General features: G+C 46.7%; 1 protein-coding gene across 1 annotated transcript in view; it reads right to left on the bottom strand.

Annotated features, from left to right (window-relative positions):
* The window catches only part of LRRC8C (leucine rich repeat containing 8 VRAC subunit C), an 81185-nt gene extending 65403 nt beyond the window's left edge, over nucleotides 1-15782 (bottom strand). Inside the window, exon 1 of the mRNA XM_066597336.1 lies at nucleotides 15566-15782. The gene's annotated coding sequence lies outside the window, so the exon portion shown is untranslated. The remainder of the gene's footprint in view (nucleotides 1-15565) is intronic.
* Nucleotides 15783-21827: the final 6045 nt, after the last annotated feature.

Genomic DNA, 21827 nt, shown 5'->3' with positions numbered 1-21827 from the left:
GAACACCGTGACAGCACTTTCACAGTGTTCAGTGATAAGGGTATTGCAGTGGAACTAAAGAATCCCCTGTTACAGCTGTGGCAGAGGAGCGCAATGCTATCCCATTGCTTTCAATGGAGCCGACACTGCTGCCACCTCATTGAAAGCAAATGGATGAAGGCAACCCACACAGGGATTTTCGGCAAAGGGCTTGAAATATAAGCCCTTCCCTGAAAATAAGCCCTAGCTGCTAGAAAAAAAAAATAAAAATACATTACTTAGCAGCACTGTCAGGGTTCTGGTGTGTCTTCTCCCCGGGACTCTTCTGTATCATTTCTTCTGGCCGGGGATTAAAAACAAAAAAAACGCCTCATGGAAGCTCTGCCTCTGATTGGCTGAGAGCAGGGACCAATCACAGCAATAGTCACTGCTGTGCTTTTACACGGGAACTATCATCGTTCAGTGAGTGAAGGCGGAGCAGAAAAGAGATGTTTCCAGCCTGCCCACCTCCATTCACAGTAAACAGGCCATCGTTTAATTAAACTTCCTGATCGTCGTTTCATTTTTATGCCTGCACTATGCAAACAACGAACAAATTATCGTCAGGGTCACCCCAGGTTCCAGATGCAGGGTCGCCCTCATCAGGGTGAGCATGCAATGTATAGGTATTGGTTTAGGGTTATTTCCCTATTATCCCAACCTTGTGTTTCTTTATTATATTTTTGTGTTATCCGCGTTTATACTGCGTGTGTATATATTCCTCATTTAAGGACGCCTCCATTATGGCCGGGACGGAAGTAACAGGGAGGATGTCACCCAGGAAAAATGTAATAGTTATCATTAGTTGTATACATTGTGGATCACTGTTGGTTGACCTCAGAGATGAACAAGATATTGTAGACGGTAGGTGTGGGCCGCACAGACCACAGCGGGGATACCCAGACTTTATAATAAGTACTTTATGAAAATGGATAGAAAACAAGCCAAATCTCTGGTACCTGGATGCCTGGCTGCTGGTGTACACATAGAACATATTTAGAAGGAGGGGTTGCTTGGAGCTCTGAGATCGCATCCATCAGAGTAGTATCAAGTAATTATATTACTCAGCTTCATTTGTCATTCTTCATCGCCATCAATTTTTTTTTATACAACCCAAATTCCCTTGTTTGGAAGGCCTTGGCAATCTTATGCACCTCGTATGGCTAAGTCACTACAACCTTTTTTTTCCCGTAACTGTGAAGCCAAACCCCCAGACGCAGCACGCAAGCCACGGTAATACCGTCAAGGGAATACGTTACAGTAAACAATGGATACCAAGTATTACACATCAGCAGCCTTGTTGGGTGACACAGATAATGGCAGTATTTGTAACTGCGCCAAAGAGTATTGTATACGCTGTGTTCACACGGGGCGGAGTTAGCTGCAGATTCTACGTAGCCGACATCCTGTAGCAGATCCGCAACGGAAAATCTGCATCAAAAACTGCACCATTTGTTGTGGATTTTGATGTGGTTTTTGGCACAAAATTTGGTCACCTCACACTTGAAGAAGTCGTATCTGCACTGAAACTGCTGCTAGGAATGACATATTGCGAATCCAAAATCCGCTCCGCAGCTGATTTTTTTTCTGCGGCATATGAACAGGGTTTATCTTATCCACTTTGTGGGTGTATTCGCACGCACAATACGGAAAAAATAGAACCCATTGATATCAATAGGTTTGTACACATTTTCCATTTTTGCACATGCATTTCTTGTGCTTGCAAACAATAGACCATGTGCACCAAAGGGCCCCATAGAAGTCTATGGAGGATGTGCAGAGGTGTACGCAGAAGGCAAGGGATAACGTGAAATACAGCACAAAACGTGGGGAAAACATCTGGACCTCAATAGGTGCATGCGCATGTAAACAGGCCCTGCATGCGCAAAAAGGACAGTACAACGCGCTGATATGAGCGCAAATCAAACTTGTTCATAGTGCAAATACGTTGCGCTGAAGTTGGCGCATTTATGTATACGCTCGTCTGCAGGTGTACTTAATGTGGTGGATTTTTTGTGCAGAGGGTCCACACAGAATATCCGCTCCAAATCCACCCTATGTGAATATGGCCTTATACATAGTCACAAATCCCCACATGCCCACTATAGCCATTATGCCCTCAAACTAGTATGGGAAAGTCGTGATGGAACTTCTACAGAACTAATTCCCTCTACTACTATTAGGCTGCATTCGCACGCGGCAGGTTCGATCAAAAGATTTCTGCAACAGAAAATCTTCTATATACGAAAATTGCGTTGTTTCTGCATTGTGTGCACGAATTTCTGCAGAGCCCATCGAGATGAAGAGGACAGACGCAGAAATCTCTGCAAGAAATCCGCAATGTGTGACTTTACCTATAGGGCATAGCTAAAGGCTCATGGGTTCAGGTGCAAAAGTTTATCTTGGGGCCCCCCAACTTCTCTTAACCCCTTAAGGCCAGAGGTGTAACTTGAAGTTCCTGGGCCTCAATGCAAACCTGTGACAGGGCCCCAACTATAATGCTTTATGAACAGTACTGGGCTCCCTATATGGAGAAGAGAGGCCTTATGGGCCCCCTAAGGCTCCTGGGCCCGATCGCAACTGCATCCCCTGCATCCCCTATAGTTACGCCAGTGCATAGGCCAGTAAAGGGTCAGACACGTCATATTTTTCTGTCCTGGATCAGACAGTTTAAGCTGCGCAGAATGCTGAGACTAGCCTCGGAGTTCAGCTGAGGATTTTGATGCGGATCCCGCATGCAGATTTTGCGCATGTCAATGGGGAAATCTGCTTCCAGCACCCCTGATGCGGTTTCCACACAGATTCTGCAACAAGAATTGACGATCCGTCCCCAAATCCGTGGAAAAAATAGATTGAAAAGTCACTTACTATCTAGACAACAGTAAGGTTGCTTTCAAACGGCATTGAAAATCGCGCTAGATTTGTGCATTACGAGACGCACAAATTTCGCATGAATATGAACCTCATTCTTCTGAATAGAGTCATATACAGGAGCAATATTTTTCTGCATCCCCCCAAAATCGTGCCATGTTATATCTTTGGGCGTTCCTTCAGAATGCCTCGCCCATTGTTTTCAATGGGGCTGGAAAACACATCACATGGCGTGCATGGAGCACACGAGTGTGCGATGCAAGGTTTCCCATTGAAAGCAATGGGGAACACTTGCCGATCCTGCACTGCGGCTGAAAGCAGCGCTGGAGGATCACGACTGTATTGAAGTGATGGGAGGTGTTTTTGAAACAAAAACACATCGCCTCCACAGGTACATCGCACATTCCTGAGCGCAATATCAGGAGGAGTTTCACGGCCCAATATCACACTTGCCCGTGTGTAAGACAAGACACGTATATCATTGGGAAAAAGATAACGATATTGAAAAGCATTTGAAATCCATTTCATAGGATAATCGTTCTCATAAAAAGATTACCAAAATCACTTTTTCAAATACGGATTTTGCTGACGATTCAATGACGTCTTCAGCCTTGAAGGGCTTCCTGAGTCATCTACTGTTGGGCAGCAAGAAACACCCAACATGGGATCGACGGATCAAATTTGCAGACAAATTCGACTGATCAAATTTGCCAACGACACAAAGATATAAGGGATCGCTAACACTAGGGAAGAGAGAGGATTCAAAAAGATATCGACAAACTTGAACAGGGGGTGGCGACTAACAGAATGGTATTTAACAAAGATGAAAGATGAAAAGTCCAACATCTGGGCAAGAAAAATGAAAAAAGCACATACAGAATGGGAGGAATTGGGCTAAGCAGCAGCACATGTGAAAAAGACTTGGGTATACTAATAGATCACAGACTGAACATGAGTCAACAATGTGATGCAGCAGCAAAAAGGCAAACACAATTCAGGGATGTATTAAGAGAAGCACAGAGTCTAGATCATGTGAGGTCATTATCCCCCTCTACTCTTCCTTGGTCAGACCTCATCTGGAATACTGTCCAGTTCTGGGCACCGACTTTAAAAAAATACATAGACAAACTGGAGTAAGTTCAGAGAAGAGTTACCAAGATTGTAAGTGGTCTGTAAATCATGTCCTATGAGGAACGATTAAAGGATCTGGGAATGTTTAGCTTGCAAAAAAGAAGGCTGAGAGGAGACATAATAGCGATCTACAAATATCTGAAGGGCTGTCAGAGTGCAGAGGGATCAGCCCTATTATCATTTGTACAAGGAAAGACTAGAAGCAATGGGATGAAACTGAAAGGGAGAAGACACAAATTAGATATTAGAAAAACCTTTCTGACAGTGAGGGTGATCAATGAGTGGAACAGGTTACCATGGGAGGTGGTGAGTTCTCCTTCAATGGAAGTGTTCAAACAGAGGCTGGACAAATATCTGTCTGGGATGATTTAGTGAATCCTGCACTGAGCAGGGGGTTGGACCCGATGACCCTGGAGGTCCCTTCCAACTCTACCATTCTATGACTCTATGACTGCAGTTGTCAACAAAATCTCAAAAAAACGCATTAGAAGATCGAAACACAACGAATCAAAAAAGCTATCCACAAAGGAGGAGACGCACAACTGAAAACTTGCCTGGTGTTTAATATATCCAGTTCTATCTTATCAGAGACTTAATTACATTTACTGTCAAAAGGGTAAAGTTTTTCTCTTGCTAGAGATTTTGATGTTTTTCCAACTTTCCTTGATGTTAATAAATTTGTGAGAACACTCAGATTGAAATGTCATTAATTTTTTTTGTGATGATTTTCATGATAAGAATGACTTTAATGTGCGATGTCATATAAATAATCAACTCTACAAATGTTGTGTTTGAGGATTTGTCACATTTGGCTAAAATCCAACTAATGCCTTGCATTTATTATCTATCATTCACATGCAGTGTGCCTTTAAAACTCCAGGGGGAGTTTGAAGTGCAGGGCAACCCGCCAAACTATTATGGCGTCATTAATAGGTTGCTGGTCTGCATGGTGAACTACATCTATCAGAATGGTCTGCCACTTTGTATCCACTCTGTGTGGGAGTATACGCCAAGCAGCTACCCCCTCTATATTAAGAGGCAGTGTGAGTGTCTGTCTCATCGGTGTCCCTCACAGGTGTAATTGGCTCCCTCATCTGATAGTCTGCTACCTGCATGGTGAGAGGATGCAGCTGTCTGCCCTCCCTACTCAGTAAGTATATGGCCGTTTTCTGTGATTGTTTTTATGTTTTTATATTTCCCCTTCTGTGATGTGTGTCAAACAATTAGGTTGATGCTTAGATTGTGCCAAATAGTCAAATCTGGTTTTTGCTGCTGCTGTATTTTTGGCTCTATTTATGATGGCAGTGCGGTAACCACAATGACGCAACCTGTCAGAAATAACACAACACTTGATTATATTCTTTTTCCAATAAATATGCCCTTTTGACTCTAATAAACCATCCTATTTGGAGATTTTTATCTACATGAGGGGGTTGCATGTAATCAGGAGTTCCCAGAGGAGGCTTGCCATAGAATTTAGTATTAATTGTTTTTGATAAAGGGTCTCCAATAAGGAAGAGACAGAGAGAAAGAGAGACAGAGAGAAAGAGAGACAGAGAGAGACAGAGAGAAAGAGAGACAGAGACAGAGAGAAAGAGGGACCAAAACTATTATTAAGATAGAAAAAAACAAAATCAGACCAAAACTAGGGGAATCCTGCCAAACAAGATGCCGTAATGCCGGGAACCGGGTTGCCTTCAGCAACAACTCTAGGTTCTGGTTGGGACCTCAGGTTGAGCGCATGTGTTCCTCTCATGGCGGTTTCCAAGAGGCTTCCAGCAGTCTAATGCCCGGCCGCACACACAAGGGGGTCACAGGAGCCTCCACAACATTGTCACACTTCTGTGGCTGCCCGGTCACAAGATTTATTGCCAATAGAACATGTATGGGACCATCTGGGATGCAAACATTGACAGCTTACGAGTTTGCACAATCTAGAGGCTCAGTTACAGCAAATGCAGACCGATATACTGCAGGATGCCATATGGAACCTGTATGATTCCATAACCGCCTGTATCACATCTTGTATCCAAGCTAGAGGTGTTACAACAGGGTACTAGAGCCTCTATGCCCACCCGTATTACATCTTGTATCCAAGCAAGAGGTGGTACAACAGGGTACTAGAGCTTCCATGCCTGCCCATATCACATCTTGTATCCAAGCTAGAGGCGGTACATCAGGGTACTAGAGCCTCCATGCCCACCGGTATCATATCTTGTATCCAAGCTAGGAGTGGTACAACAGGGTACTAGAGCTTCTATGCCTGCCCGTATCACATCTTGTATCCACGCTAGAGGTGGTACAACAGGGTACTAGAGCCTCTATGCCCCCCATATCACATCTTGTATCCAAGCTAGAGGTGGTACAACAGGGTACTAGAGCCTCAATGCCCACCCGTAGCACATCTTGTATCCAAGCTAGAGGCAGTACAACAGGGTACTAGAGCCTCCATGCCCCCTGTATGACATCTTGTATCCAAGCTAGAGGCGGTACAACAGTCTCCCTTCTCAGTTTTCTGCAATAAATGACCCTTTTGCTCGATATTGTAATCACTTACTTATATCCACATTATAAACAGAAGGAGAAAGTTACATTCCGCTCCCACATCTCCTTCTAGGTGTTTTTTTTTACAATGAGTGTATATCATGTATAATCTACATGAAGAATAACCATCCAAGAGCAGCAGAGGATGAGAATAAATGTCTTCTGGCACTCGGTATGAAACAGCACTGTAATTTACTTAATATGCCTCGTAGACAGAGGAAGCAGATACAGCTGGGATATCTGCTTTAGTTTTCATGGTAGCGCAATATACAACATTTCATTGTACAACAACAGCAGTTATAAAGTTGACAATCTGATATTCTGTATTCCAGAGCCATGATGTAAAAACTGCAGCTTGATCCACCAGCCAACAGTAATGATGTTACATTGGGAAGCTTTTGGGTACTTTGACACAGGCGAAAATGGATACAGTGCACCCCTCACTTCCCCACTTTTTGCAGTATCTGCACACCGCCGGGTCAAATTCCGCAGCGGAATACGAGCCTATGCCCGGCCGGCGACCCCGTGTACCTGTCCGCAGTCTTCATTATCTGTGCTGCGGATGTGCCGTCCCACGAAGGTGTGCAGTACGGATTATGCTGCACCATCGCTAAGTGATGATGCGGATCCTGCGACCTTGCGGAAGGGTCGCTGGGTGGACGGCTTCCATTGACAATACACATAACAAGAGACCAGACAGTTTGCAAAGTGCATCCACATTGAAGACAAGCCTGAATGAAAATTATGGAGGGGCCAGATACAGGTGTTTCGGGCCACTACATTGCAACAATGTTATAAATCACATGCATGTGAAGCCCATGCTTTTGTTTTTGCGATGTTTGTAGTGTGCGACATTGCCGGTCAAAAACCTTGTGGGTTTTGCAATATGCATGTGATCCCCTGAAGTTCTCCGACACTCGTATTCAGTCTTCTGCCAGCCCTTACTGGATTGGAGTTTGGCTGTGATTGGTTCATCGAGCGCCGCCTCTGATTGGCTGAGTCATGGCACTCCAGAACCAATCACAGCCAGCCCTTCCTGGAAGCAGGGATTTCAACCTACAATCCAGGAAGGGCTGGTAGAAGACTAAAGACTGGGGCTGAAGAGGAGACGCGTGCTGGAACCTGACAGCACCGGAGAGGTGATGTATTAGTAGTATTTTTTTTATTTTTTTTTAAACCGCAGCTATGGCTTTTATTTCAAGCCCCACGCCCTCCCCCAAAAATGCTCGCACATGGTGCTACAAAGTTGTGTGCTACAAAGTAGTAGCACCCCTTTGTGACTTTGTAGCGCTACAAAATCGCGGCATCGCCGCGAGAAAACACAGCGATAACACACAGACCACTGGTGCGATATCGCTGCGATTTTCTCGCGGCAATGCCATGTGATTTTCTCGCGGCGATGCCATGTTGCCCATGTGAAGTCGGCCTTAATCGCTGGTAACGCTCATGTACCAGTCACTCATTAAACCGATCACTCCCAATCATTCTCCAGTGTAAACAAGTGCAGCGATCCAACAATGAACAACATTTGCTCGCTTGTTGTTGATCGCACCTTTTATGATGACAATCATCGGTCGCCGGCACATCCCTCGTGATAACGGACATCTTCCCAACGTCTTACTCACGAGTGCAGGTTTAGTGAAATACTGACTGCATCTGCATTTTACAGCTTTTTTTTCTTGCATTTTTAATGTGCGTCATCCAAGTTTAATTTGTTTTTCCCACACATAAAAAAAATGGAAGGTGGTCAATTGAAATCATTTAAAACTCCCATTGAAATCAATAGGTACGTGGAAAACAAATTCTGGTCTGAGAATCGCACCAGAATAGGATATACTGCAATTTTTTTTTTCATAAACCATCAGTCTGAAAGAAAAAAAAAGTTTGTATGTGTAAATACACCCAATGATCTTAATGGATCCGAGTTTTGTCAGTTTGAAACATGGACAGAACAAGGATATTAAAATGGCCATGTGAACAAGCGCTAACATTTGTAATGCAATTTCTATGAGAGAAGGAAAGGCAAGTGATCGCAAGAACAATCGCAGTACCCCAAAAATACATGATTATTGTCACATGCAAATGCAAGACTTGCTATATCCGCAATCGCCATTGGTTAATAATAATCTTTATTTATATAGCGCCAACATATTCCACAGCGCTTACAATACAGGGGAAATAACACAAGACAACGGTTACATAAAGTAATCAATTAATGGAAACACTAGGGGTGAGGGTCCTGCTCCAATGAGCCTACATACTACAGATAATGGGGTGATACAGAAGGTAGAGGGGCTGGAGATGTGCGCGGTATGGCGAGGTGGAGAGTGAGGGGTGCTATACACACAGACAATGGTCAGGCCGTATAGTGGCAGAATCGGTATGACTGCAGGTGCCAGTTGATTACAGCTAGCAGGGATTGCAGTCAGTAGGTCAGGGAGCATGTTATCAGGCAGAGTACAGAGGGGTTTGGTTTAGAGAATGTGGTATGCCTCCCTGAAGAGGTGCGTTTTTTGAGCACACCTGAAGTTTAGTGTGTTTTAGCACGTTCCAGAGGACTGGTGCAGCTCTTGAGAAGTCTTGGAGGTGTGAGTGAGAGGTTTGAATTAAAGGGGCGCTCAGTCTGGTTTCTTCAGCAGAGCGGAGAGCCCGGCCTGGGTGGTGGATTGAGATGAGGGAGGCGATATAGGAGGGCGCTGTGCTGTGGAGGGCTTTGTGGATGAAGGTGGCGAGTTTAAATTGAATTCTGTATTTAACGGGCAGCCAGTGCAGTGACCAGCACAGGGCAGAGGCGTCCGAGTAGTGGCTGAACAGGAAGATGAGCCTGGCTGCCACATTCAGGATGGATTGGAGAGGGTAGAGTCTGGAGCAGGGAAGGCTGATCAGCGGCATGTTGCAATATTCGAGCCAAGAGTGGATGAAGGCAACAGTAAGCGTTTTTAGCGTGTCCACGATCAGAAAAGGGCGTATTCTAGTGATGTTCTTGAGGTGCAGCTGACATGTTCGGGTGAAAGACTGGATGTAGGGGGTGAAGGAGAGATCAGAGTCGAATATAACCCCAAGGCAGCGGGCGTGCTGTCCGGGAGTTATGGTGGCGCCACACACTGAGATGGAGATGTCAGGATGAGGTTGGTTAGTAGAGAGAGGAAACACCAATAGGTCAGTTTTTGAGAGGTTCAGTTTTAGGTAGAGAGAGGACATAGTTTTAGAGACAGCGGACAGACAATCGGTGATGTTCTGGATGAATGGTGCTGTGATGTCATCTCCTGATGGTCTGTCCAATGGGGGCTGTGTAGATGGAGAAGAGGAGGGGGACGAAGACTGAGTCCTGGAGGACCCCAACACCAAGGGGAAGAGGAGGGGAGGTAGAGCCAGCAAAGCAGACACCGAAGGAGTGGTCGGATTGGTAGAAGGAGAACCAGGAGAGAGCAGTGTCCTTTAGTCCAATGGAGCGAAGCATACTGAGGAGGAGTTTGTGGTCGACAGTGTCGAATGCTGTAGGGAGTAGTCGCCCCTCAATTTGGCTGTCGTTACGGACTATTCACCCGCCTGTGTAGAAGGACCTGCAAGGTTCTATTACACATGTTCGTGAATGTCGCTAATGCTCGCAATTTATGGCTAGTCGGCTGACTGAAGTTGTAAGTCCTGGCACAGCTTTGGTTATGGCTGGGTTATATGGGGCGTAACTGCCGCGGAATTTCCGTACAGACTTTCCGGATGGAAATTCCGTCTGCAATTTTAATCCTGGCATTAAGCAGCAAAGTGGACAAGATTTGCAAAAGTCTTGTCTATACGCTGCGGGAGATCAGTCACGGCCCGGCCGCACGGAAACTAGCATGCGTCGCGGAAATCAAATCCACGTTTTGTATCGCCGTTTCTACTACTGGCTCTCTCCTATCAATGAGGAGAGAAGCCCACAGTGAAATACAGGTGGACAAGTCCCTTCAAAACCCACGCAGAATGGTGCAGATTTTGAAGCTGCCTCTCCGTTGCAGAAATTTTCGTGCGGTCCCACTGCAGACATTCTGCAAGATTTCCACGGGATTCATGTCCCGTGTAAACCCAGCCTAACAATGATAGCTTGCACTCATGTAGTAGTATTGCAAATTTCGTGCATTCGGTGATTTCTGAAATACGTCCACTTGAGGGCCTATTTACACGGGCAACTGTGATATCAGTCTGAGAAAATTGGACTCCTATCACACTCAGGTATTAGTGTATCTTGACGCCACCAGGAAGTCCTGGTGGAGTCAAAATTGACAGGAGGTGACGCCCCCTGTACCTGATTGGCTGCACAGTGGTGTGTGCTGCAGGTCCTGGCAGGCCAGGAAGCAAGAAGTGAAAATGCCTGAAAGCGTTAGGTGAAAACCATACATCGCTCTGGGGATGCAGCCACGCAGCCCCAGGTGCTATGCTGTTCCCCAGCGGCAGCACACAAGCCCCCTCCACCCCCATCTTGGCCGGCAGCACAGAGGTGGGGGAAAGGGGAGAGAATGTGACAGGCGGGTGGCACTGTGTGCAGCAGCACAGCAGGAATGGGACACATCCGCGTGGCACTGCCGTCTCACAGGCGCGGGGCTGCAATGAGCAGGCAGCCTGAAATAAACATAGAGCCTGTGGGCAGCACCAAGGGCTAATCCAGCGGTCCCCCTTGACGCATGCGGTCTGACAGGCGGCGGCATGCAGTAAGGAGGCACCCGACACGCTGCACAGAGGCTATGGCAGGGAAGGAGGGGTTATTCGAGGGTGGTGAGGGACGTATCCCTGAGAAGCGGCGCTGGACCCAGCGGTAAGAGTCCATGCTGCAGCGTGTGCAGTGCTTTGTCCCGGCCGTGCTGCCTTAGCGTCAGGCGTACTTTTCTTCTTAGCCTTACTTTCTTAAGTGGTCAGATAGAAAGGCCTAGTGCAAAAGTAAATGCTCACCCTAACGCAGCACGATCGGCACACAGCAATGCACAGTGTGCTGCTAGGACCTTGAAGTCTTGACCCTATCGGGAGCTTCTGGTGTGAGAGGGGCGTTCTTTCTGTCAAACCTCTAGCTTCTGGTGGCGTCAAGATACACTAATACCTCGCACTCGTACACCTGCCATTGGAAAAACAGGTCGCTGTAATGCAATTTTCACGCGCATTTTTCCATGCACATGGATAAAAAATAAGTAAAATCGCATGCTGCTCCAATAGTTAAAAAAGAAAAAACACATTGCACTCACACACAAAACACACAGCATGTAAGTGTGATGTGATTTTTTTTCACACACCCATAGGAATGAAGGAGCAATGTTTACTGAATCACCCAAAAATAAGACATGCTGCAATTTTTTTTATTTGCACTCTCGGTCCAAGACAAAAAAATCACCCATGTGTATAAACACAGAGAATACTGGGTTGGTTTCTCCTGCGAGTCCCATCCACATCGCCATCGACCAGAACTTGCGCAAGAAAACCACCTGTGTAGATACGCCCTTACAGGTACCTTCACACGGGGCAACTATCGTTCAGACAGTCGCTTAGAAGAGTAGCCGAAGCAACAGTTCATTGAAAACTTTTACACATCGCATTAATTAGTTGACAACTTGTTGACATAAGAACTCCTGTGACTTTCGACGACTTTTCGTCAGCCGCCAACTATGTTTTAGGTGAGCTGATACGAAAGGACTGGTGACTAATTTGCCATTTATCGATCGTCAATTATTCAGACGTTAGTTGTCCCGTGAACAGCCACCCTAACCTGCAGTCCCATGTAAAACAAAGACAGCATCATCACAATCAGTTACAACACATAACAATCTCAGCTCTGCTAAATGTCCTGGCACCCAAATCTGCGCAGTCACACCAATAAGATGAAGTATCAACAATATCACTGCCGTCATAGTTACAACAATTAGTGATACAGTTTTGAGGAAGCGGATCAGTTCGGCTCCCGATACAACATCTATCAACTGTCAACTGGTCAGTCATTAATCTTCCCATTTAACCAAAATCTGTCAGGAATTTGCCGTGTTGGAAAACCTAAAAACTGCAAGATTCCTGAACATTTCTTACAATCCTAGAAATTACGGAATTGTTTGATTTTCTAAAGGGACCTCACAGTTGTATTTCACCATAATTGTGATGTCCAGATGACACACTGAGGACATGAGGGCAGCAGCCTCCCTCACACTGAGGACATCAGGGCAGCAGCCTCCCTCACACTGAGGGCATCAGGGCAGCAGCCTCCCTCACACTGAGGGCATCAGGGCAGCAGCCTCCCTCACACTGAGGACATGAGGACAGCAGCCTCCCTCACACTGAGGGCATCAGGGCAGCAGCCTCCCACATAGTGAGGGCATGAGGGCAGCAGCCTCCCTTACACTGAGGACAATAGGAAAGCAGCCTCCCTCACACTAAGGGCATGAGGGCAGCAGCCTCCCTCACATTGAGGGCATGAGGGCAGCAGGCTCCCACATAGTGAGGGCATGAGCGCAGCAGCCTCCCTCACACTGAGGGCTGGAGGACAGCTGCCTCCCTAACACTGAGGACATAAGGACAGCTGCCTACCTCACACTGAGGACAGCAGCCTCCCTCACACTGAGGACAGCAGCCTCCCTCACACTGAGGACATGAGGACAGCAGCCTCCCTCACACTGAGGACAGCAGCCTCCCTCACACTGAGGACAGCAGCCTCCCTCACACTGAGGACATGAGGACAGCAGCCTCCCTCACACTGAGGACAGCAGCCTCCCTCACACTGAGGACAAGAGGGCAGCAGCCTACATCACACTGAGGACATGAGGACAGCAGCCTCCCTCACAGTGAGGACAGCAGCCTCCCTCACACTGAGGACAAGAGGGCAGCAGTCTTCCACACACCAAGGACAGCACCCTTCCTCACCCTGAGGACAGCAGCCTCCCTTACACTGAGGACTAGAGGAGAGCAGCCTCCCTCACACTGAGGACATAAGGGCAGCAGGCTCCCTCACACAGAACTAGAGAACAGCTGCCTCCCTCATACTGAGGACATGAGGGCAGCACCCTTCCTCACACTGAGGACAAAAGGGCAGGAGCCTCCCTCACACCAAGGACAGCACTCTTCCTCACACTGAGGACAGCGGCCTCCCTCACACTGAGGACAATAGGATAGCAGCCTCCCTCACATTAAGGACATGAGGGCAACAGCCTCCCTCACACTGAGGACTAGAGGACAGCAGCCTACCTCACACTGAGGACATGCGGAACAGCAGCCTCCCTCACACTGAGGACATGCGGGACAGCAGCCTACCTCACACTGAGGACATGCGGGACAGCAGCCTCCCTCACACGGAGAACAGCAGCCTCCGTCACACAGAGGACATGAGTACAGCAGCCTCCCTCACACGGAGGACATGAGTACAGTAGCCTCCCTCACACGGAGGACATGAGTACAGCAGCCTCCCTCACACGGAGGACATGAGTGCAGCAGCCTTACACTGAGGATATGAGGACAGCAGCCTTACACTGAGGATATGAGGACAGCAGCCTTACACTGAGGACATGAGGGCAGCACCCTTCCTCACACTGAGGATAAGAGGGCAGCAGCCTCCCTCACACCAAGGACAGCACCCTTCCTCACACTGAGGACAGCAGCCACCCTTACAACTCAGGAGTAGAGGACAACAGCCTCCCTTACACTGAGGTCATGAGGGCAGCAGACTCCCTCACACAGAACTAGAGGACAGCTGCCTCCCACAAACTGAGGACATGAGGGCAGTAGCCTCCCTCATACTGAGGACATGAGGGCAACAGCCTCCCTCACACTGAGGACAAGGGCAGCAGCCTCCCTCACACTGAGAACTAGAGGGCAGCAGCCTCCCTCACATTGAGGACACGAGGGTAACAGCCTCCCTTACACTGAGGACTAGAGGACAGAAGCCTCTCTCATACAGAAGACTAGAGGACAGCAGCCTCCCTCACACTGAGGACATGGAGCAGCAGCCTCCCTCACACTGAGGACATGGAGCAGCAGCCTCCCTCACACTGAGGACAGCAGCCTCCCTCACACTAAGGACAGCAGCCTACCTCACACTGAGGGCATGAGGGCAGCAGCCTCCCACAAAGTGAGGGCATGAGGGCAGCAACCTCCCACAAAGTGAGGGCATGAGGGCAGCAGCCTCCCTCACACTGAGAACTAGAGGGCAGCAGCCTCCCTCACATTGAGGACTAGAGGGCAGCGGCCTCCCTCACACTGAGAACTAGAGGGCAACAGCCTCCCTTACACTGAGGACTAGAGGACAGAAGCCTCTCTCACACAGAAAACTAGAGGGCAGCAGCCTCCCTTACACTGAGGACATGAGGGCAGCAGCCTCCCTCACACTGAGGACATGAGGGCAGCAGCCTCCCTCACACTGAGGACATGAGGGCAGCAGCCTCCCCTCACACTGAAGATATGAGGACAGCAGCCTTACACTGAGGACATGAGGGCTGCAGCCTCCCCTCACACTGAAGATATGAGGACAGCAGCCTTACACTGAGGACATGAGGGCAGCAGCCTCACACTGAGGACATGAGAGCAGCAGCCTCCCTCACACTGAGGACATGAGGGCAGCAGCCTCCCTCACACTGAGGGCATCAGGGCAGCAGCCTCCCTCACACTGAGGACATGAGGGCAGCAGCCTCCCTCACACTGAAGATATGAGGACAGCAGCCTCCCTCACACTGAGGACATGAGGGCAGCAGCCTCCCTCACACTGAGGACATCAGGGCAGCAGCCTCCCTCACACTGAGGACATGAGGGCAGCAGCCTCCCTCACACTGAGGACATGAGGGCAGCAGCCTCCCTCACACTGAAGATATGAGGGCAGCAGCCTCCCTCACACTGAAGATATGAGGGCAGCAGCCTCCCTCACACTGAAGATATGAGGACAGCAGCCTTACACTGAGGACATGAGGGCAGCAGCCTCCCTCACACTGAGGACATGAGGGCAGCAGCCTCCCTCACACTGAGGACATGAGGGCAGTACATTGTTCACAAAGTTGCTGTGACTCACCCGGACGGAGTGTGGACGCGGCACTCAGCCTGTCTTCATGTCCGTGGTGCCCCGCTGTCAGCACTGGGGATGCCGCCGTGCCCTGCCTGCTGCCTTCCTCTCCTTCGTCCTGCAGCCGCCCAGCCCCACAGTGACGCACAGGCTGCCGTCTCTATACAAGGAGAAGGGGGCGGTGGTGAGAGGGTCGTGGTGTGGTGGTCCTGCCCCCTGCCAGCAGCCCCACACACTGTGTGCCCCCAGCACTGGGCAGGGTGTGGGCAGCCGGTAAAAATAGATAACAATATCAGGAAAAAGGAAGAGTCCCGAGCACTATTTATGCAGCAATGTCCCTGGTACCGGTGCCAGCCTCACTGCTTAACCCTCTGCCTGCCAGCTGCCCAGCAGTCATGGGCATTCTGAGCTTGCTTGGTGAGCCGCTGCATTTAGCATAGCATGTTGTGCCCAGTGCCTACATGACAGGTCGCAGTGTGCATATAGCTCTGTACGGCGGAGACTGATATAGCAGCGATGTTAGGGCTTAAACAGACGAACGTATTTGCATACGTGAAAATCTCGCCCATATGACGCAACAAAGCAATTGGCGAGTTTCTCGTGTGCAAATCCTACGCCCGCAAAAAGACAGGTCCTGCCCTATCTTTGCCCGTTTTACACCCCTTTTGATACTTGTTCATGCATAAATACGCTCCATTGCGGCGAGTGTATTTGTAAATACGCCCGTCTGAAGGAGCCCTTATTCTGCACCTGGTAATGGCAGAGAGTGGGCAGAGTGGTGCCGGGCACAGAAGATATGATAATAATCTTTATTTGCATAGCGCCAACTTATTCCGCAGCGCAGTTCTGTCAACAAGACTTAGTATTGAATTATGGCGCGTTCGCATCATCGCTCCTTTTGGCTGAAGGAATCTGTCTTATGACGGAACTAAACAAACCCCATTGACTATAATTAAACGGAATGCAGCGACGGAACTTCCGATTTCTGATGTGAACGAGCCCCTAAGACGCTCAGCGACAATTCCCTCAGTGTTCTTTCCTTAGAACCTCCGTGCTTCTTCCAGACATATCGCAGGTTGTTTTATCTCCTTTCACTCATGAACTGCTGACTTGGAGGGAATGTAAGGAATGACACGCCTGCCTTCCATCCACTGCACTTCCCATGGAAGACTAATGCACTGACAATGCTGCCTTGTACCCGTCACTGAAGAAAGCCCCTGAGCTGTCGTCTGTTGGAAATCCCTCAGGGGGTTCAGTAGATAATGTAGCATTCACAGTTACTATGGGGCTCCCTGTCCCTGGGATGTGTAGGGTGCGTTCACACGGGCGGGCCGTTGCGTATTTTGGTCCGTGAATACAAAGCGTTGTCTTGCGTTTTTCTGCCTATCGGCTGCATATTTACATGCGTGAAAAAGCACACAAAATCCCATTAAGGGCAACTACGCTCGCCCCTACGAAGTTGCGCATACGGCTGTTCAAACGGGCCATAGCGCAGGAGTTTGGGGAAAAAAACAACAGAAAGATCGGGCAAGTCCCACTAATGAAAACTAAACCAGTGAAATCAATAGTTTCGTTTTGTTCCGTTATGCGGCCAAATACACGGCCATGCGTTTAAGCCCTGACCTTGTGCATAAATACTCAGCAGGTTTCCTGCGTATTAACGCACGGCCATTGATTTCTATGAGCTATTACAGTGCGTAATACACATCAAGATAGGACTAGTGGCCCTACAAAATAATAATGACCTCTCTGCATACCTTCCCCCGACCCTCCAGGATGTAAATGTACGCCCTGGAGCGGGAAGGGGTTAAAGGGGTTGTCCACTTGTAAACTACTGGTGATCTATCCTCAGGTAGGCCATCAATAGTAGATTGGCTAGGGTCTGACACCCGGGAACTTCACTGATCAACTTTTCACCAGACTATTGTGCTGAATTCTGCAGAAAGCAGACAGCTCCGTTCTCTTTACAGTGGTCAGTCTTGGTATTACAGGCAATGTTTCCATTCACTTCAGTGGGAACTTTACCCGTAATGCCAAGACTGGCCACTGCAGTGAGAACAGAGCTGTCTTCTTCTTGCGGAAATCAGCCCAGTCCACAAACACATGGGCCTAACAAACAGCTGATTGGCTAGGGTCTGCATCTATTGCTCGCTTATCCTGAGGATAGACCATCAGTAGTTCACAACTGGAAAACCCTTTATAATTGCATTGTATGCAATTATTGAATGTCCTTGGTAAGGTACAACACCTCAAAACTGGAGATACTTGGAACCAGTGATTCTCATTGTCATTATTTGTTAATGTGGGCACAGCCAGTCCTCTGTATGGGGAGAGGAGCAGGGCTGTCGCAATGTCCTGGAAGCAGCACAACGTCTTCATTCATTTTCCTAATATAAAGGTAGCTCCGAGATAAAGCTTTACTTTAAGTGCAGTTTTGGCATATTCGTGCATTGCTTAAGTAGATGACAAATAATAAATAATAGTACAGCAAAATGAAAATATTTTAGTAACTGTGTCAAATGTTTGGGTAATTTGTGATAAATTATAGTGATCCGCTAATTATTAAGGTGCAGCTGCACTTCTTGCTTACATTTCACGCAGTGTTGGACCACTTTACTAAACACAGATTTAGCATTGTTAGTAATGTAATCTTGTTTCATTGTGAATTCTGTAACTAAACATAAAGCACGCTGACTGTGAATCATGTGCATGTCTGATCTGCCATTAATTGATGCCACTGCAGCCTCGCCATCACCATTCTCAACCTGGAGACGCAGGGAGGTCTCAGTAGACCAATTAGGACAAACACAGTAACACAAATCCTTAGTTATGTGGTGCCATGTCTTACCACAAGTAATCAGGGGCATTCAACTGTTTATATACAAACCTTGGAATAATCTGAATTTCTGCAGTACTAACATAAGGCTGATTTAGACACAACGATTCTTGCTCAAAAATCGCTCAAAGCCCTCCTTTAAGCAAGAAACGTTTAGTCTAACTGCACTGACATCGTGCAGTTTTTGTTAACGAATCGCTGTTCATTCTCTTTCAGCATGCTGAAAGACAACGATCAGCCTTATTAGGCGTTCACAGCAGGATACAGCTGATACTATTGTTTCAGCTGTATCCGACTCCCTGAACACAGGTGGGGTATGAAGAACATAGCGGTCCAGCTGTGTTCTGCATACTCCGCACAAAGCGCACAGCTGTATAACAGCTGGGCGCAGCAAGTAGAGAACAGCTGGATGCAGAAGGCAAGCGGCCTTGCTTGTCTTCTGCATACCCCGCTCGGAGCGCTCAGCTGTATAACAGCTGGGCGCTCCGAGGAGAGAAGAGCTAAGTGCAGAAGACAAGCAGCACGCTTGTCTTCTGCATACCTGGCTCAGAGCGCAAAGTGATGGCTCAACATTTGAGCAATCACTTTGCACTGTAAATGCACACAACGATTATCGCTAAAAAGTCACTCAAAATACATCTTTTGAGCGATAACCGATGTGTCTAAACCAGGCTTAAATATGATCGAAATGTGTCCGCGTCCGAACGCCAGTCTGAGAAGCCCCATTCAAATCAATGGAGGCATTTTACTGTGCTTAGTGTGGTGACTCAATCACCACACTAAACGCTGTGAAAAGTGAGCTGTGTGAAAGCATCCTAAGGCCGGCCTCACATGAACGGACTTGACTTGCGGCTTCCACGATCAGCGTCCGCACGGACAATTTACGGTAAAATGCAGGCATTGAAAGGCATGAATTTTCGATTTTTCTTTCACACTCGCAGATACAAATTGCGTATTCCACAAGCAGGAGAAAAATCTCAACATGCTTTATTTTACCATAGCATATTTTTCATATCTTTAATTGAGCATATGGAGTAAATATCCACAGTGCAGGGAGAAATAAGTGACCCCTTAGTGACCCAGCCTGTTCGCACCTTAATGACCAGGCCAAATTTTGCAAATCTGACGTGTCACTTTAACATGGAAAAACACCAGAAAGGTTTTGCATATCCAAGCGATTCTGACATTGTTTTTTCGCCACATGTTGTACTTTACTTAGGCGGAAAAAATAGATCGATAGAATTTGTGTTTATTTATTAAAAGCGCCAAAATTGGGAGATTTTGAAAAAAATCGTCATTTTTTCACATTTCCAACTGCAATATCTTAAATATGTGCAAACATAATATAGAAATTTTTGCTAAGATTTATATTTCCACCCGTTTACTTTATTTTGGGCGCACATTGGAAAAACTTTCGTTTTTTTTTAACCATTTAGGAGACGTACAAATTTAACATTACTTTTTAGCATTTTGAGGAACACTTTGTTTTCCTACATCAAGCCAAGATTGGAAAGGCTCATGAGTGTCAGAATAATAGATACCCCCACAAATGACCACATTTTAAAAACTACACACCTTAGTGTATTCACTGAGGGGTGTCATGAGTATTTTGACCCCACCGTTTTTTTTCAGGAATTAATTCAATTTAGAGGAGAAAAAGTAAAATTTCATATTTTTGCAAATCTGTCATTTTAAAGACATATTTTTTTCCTATAGTTTACATGAAAATGAGGATTTACACCCCAAAATGGATACCCCTGTTTCTCCCGTGTTCAGAAATATACCCATTGTGGCCCTAATGTTATATCTGAGTCCACAACGGGGCCCAAAATGAAAGGAGTAGTCAGTGTCTTTCAAAACAGAAATTTTGCTTGAAGTCCTTTTAGGCCCCATAGCACACATGTAGAGTTCTTGAGCACCCAAAACCATAGAAAACCCCCACAAATGACCCCATTTTGAAAGCTAGACCCCATAAGGAATTTATCTAGGGGTGTACTGCATATTTTGACCCCACAGTTTTTGAATGAATTCAAGCCAAGCAAAAGGAAAAAATTGTGATTTTCGTTTTTTGGTAATTCTGTCATTTTAAAAACAGCTTTTTTTGTACAGCACACACATGAATGAAGACTTGCACCCAAAAATGGATACCCCTGTTTGTCCCATGTTCAGAGACATACCCGTTGTGGCCCTAATCTTATGTCTGGATGCACAACAGGGCCCAAAATGAAAGGAGTAGTCAGTGGCTTTCAGAACATAGATTTTGCTTGAAGTCCTTTTAGGCCCCATTGCCCACTTGTAGAGTTCTTGAGCGCCCAAAACCATATAGAACCCCCACAAATGACCCCATTTTAAAAACTAGACTCCTTAACGAATTTATCTAGGGGTGTACTGCGTATTTTGACCCCACAGTTTTTGAATAAATTCAAGCAAAGCAGAAGGAAAAAATTAGGATTTTTGTTTTTTTGGCAATTCTGTCATTTTAAAAACAGCTTTTTTTGTACAGCACACATATGAAGGAAGACTTGCACCCCAAAATGGATACCCCTGTTTGTACTGTTTTCAGAAACATACCCATTGTGGCCCTAATATTATGTCCGCATGCACAACGGGGCCCAAAATGAAAGGAGTAATCGGTGGCTTTCAGAACATAAATTTTGCTTGAAGTCCTTTTAGGCCCCATTGCCCTCTTGTAGAGTTCTTGAGCGGCCAAAACCATAGAGAACCCCCAAAAATGACCCCATTTTGAAAACTAGACCCCTTAACGAATTTATCTAGGGGTGTAATGTGTATTTTAACCCTATAATTTTTGAATAGATCTAAGCAAAGCAGTAAAATTACGATTTTCATTTTTTGAGCTATTGCGTCAATTTAAAAACTGTTTTTTTTGTACAGAACACATATAAATGACGACTTTCACCCCAAAATGGATACCCCTGTTTGTCCCGTGTTCAGAAACATACCCATTGTGGCCCTCATCTACTTACAGGGCCCATGGCAAGGCCTACAATGAAAGGAATACCCGTTGGATTTCAGGGTACAACTGAATAAATTTCAGGCCCCATTGCCCACTTATAGAGCCATTGAGCGGCCAAAACTATAAAGAACCCCCTCAAATGACCCCATTTTGAAAACTAGACCCCTTAACAAATTCATCTAGGGGTGTACTGCGTATTTTGACCCCACAGTATTTGAATGAATCTAAGCAAAGCAGAAGGAAAACGTTACAATTTTCAATTTTTTTGGCAATTTTTTAAATTTAAAAACCGTTTTTTTTGTACAATGTACATAGGAATGAAGACGTTCACCCCAAAATAGATATCCCCATTTGTCCCGTGTTCAGAAACATACCCATTGTGGCCCTCATCTACTTACAGGACCCATGGCAAGGCCTATAAAGGAGGGAACACCCGTTGGATTTCAGGGCACAACTGAATA

The sequence above is a fragment of the Eleutherodactylus coqui genome, chromosome 3 (genome assembly GCF_035609145.1).
Source record: "Eleutherodactylus coqui strain aEleCoq1 chromosome 3, aEleCoq1.hap1, whole genome shotgun sequence".
In the NCBI taxonomy this organism is placed as follows: Eukaryota; Metazoa; Chordata; class Amphibia; order Anura; family Eleutherodactylidae; genus Eleutherodactylus; species Eleutherodactylus coqui.
The sequence above is the reverse complement of the archived record's forward strand: the minus strand, read 5'-3'. Positions and strand labels throughout refer to the sequence as shown.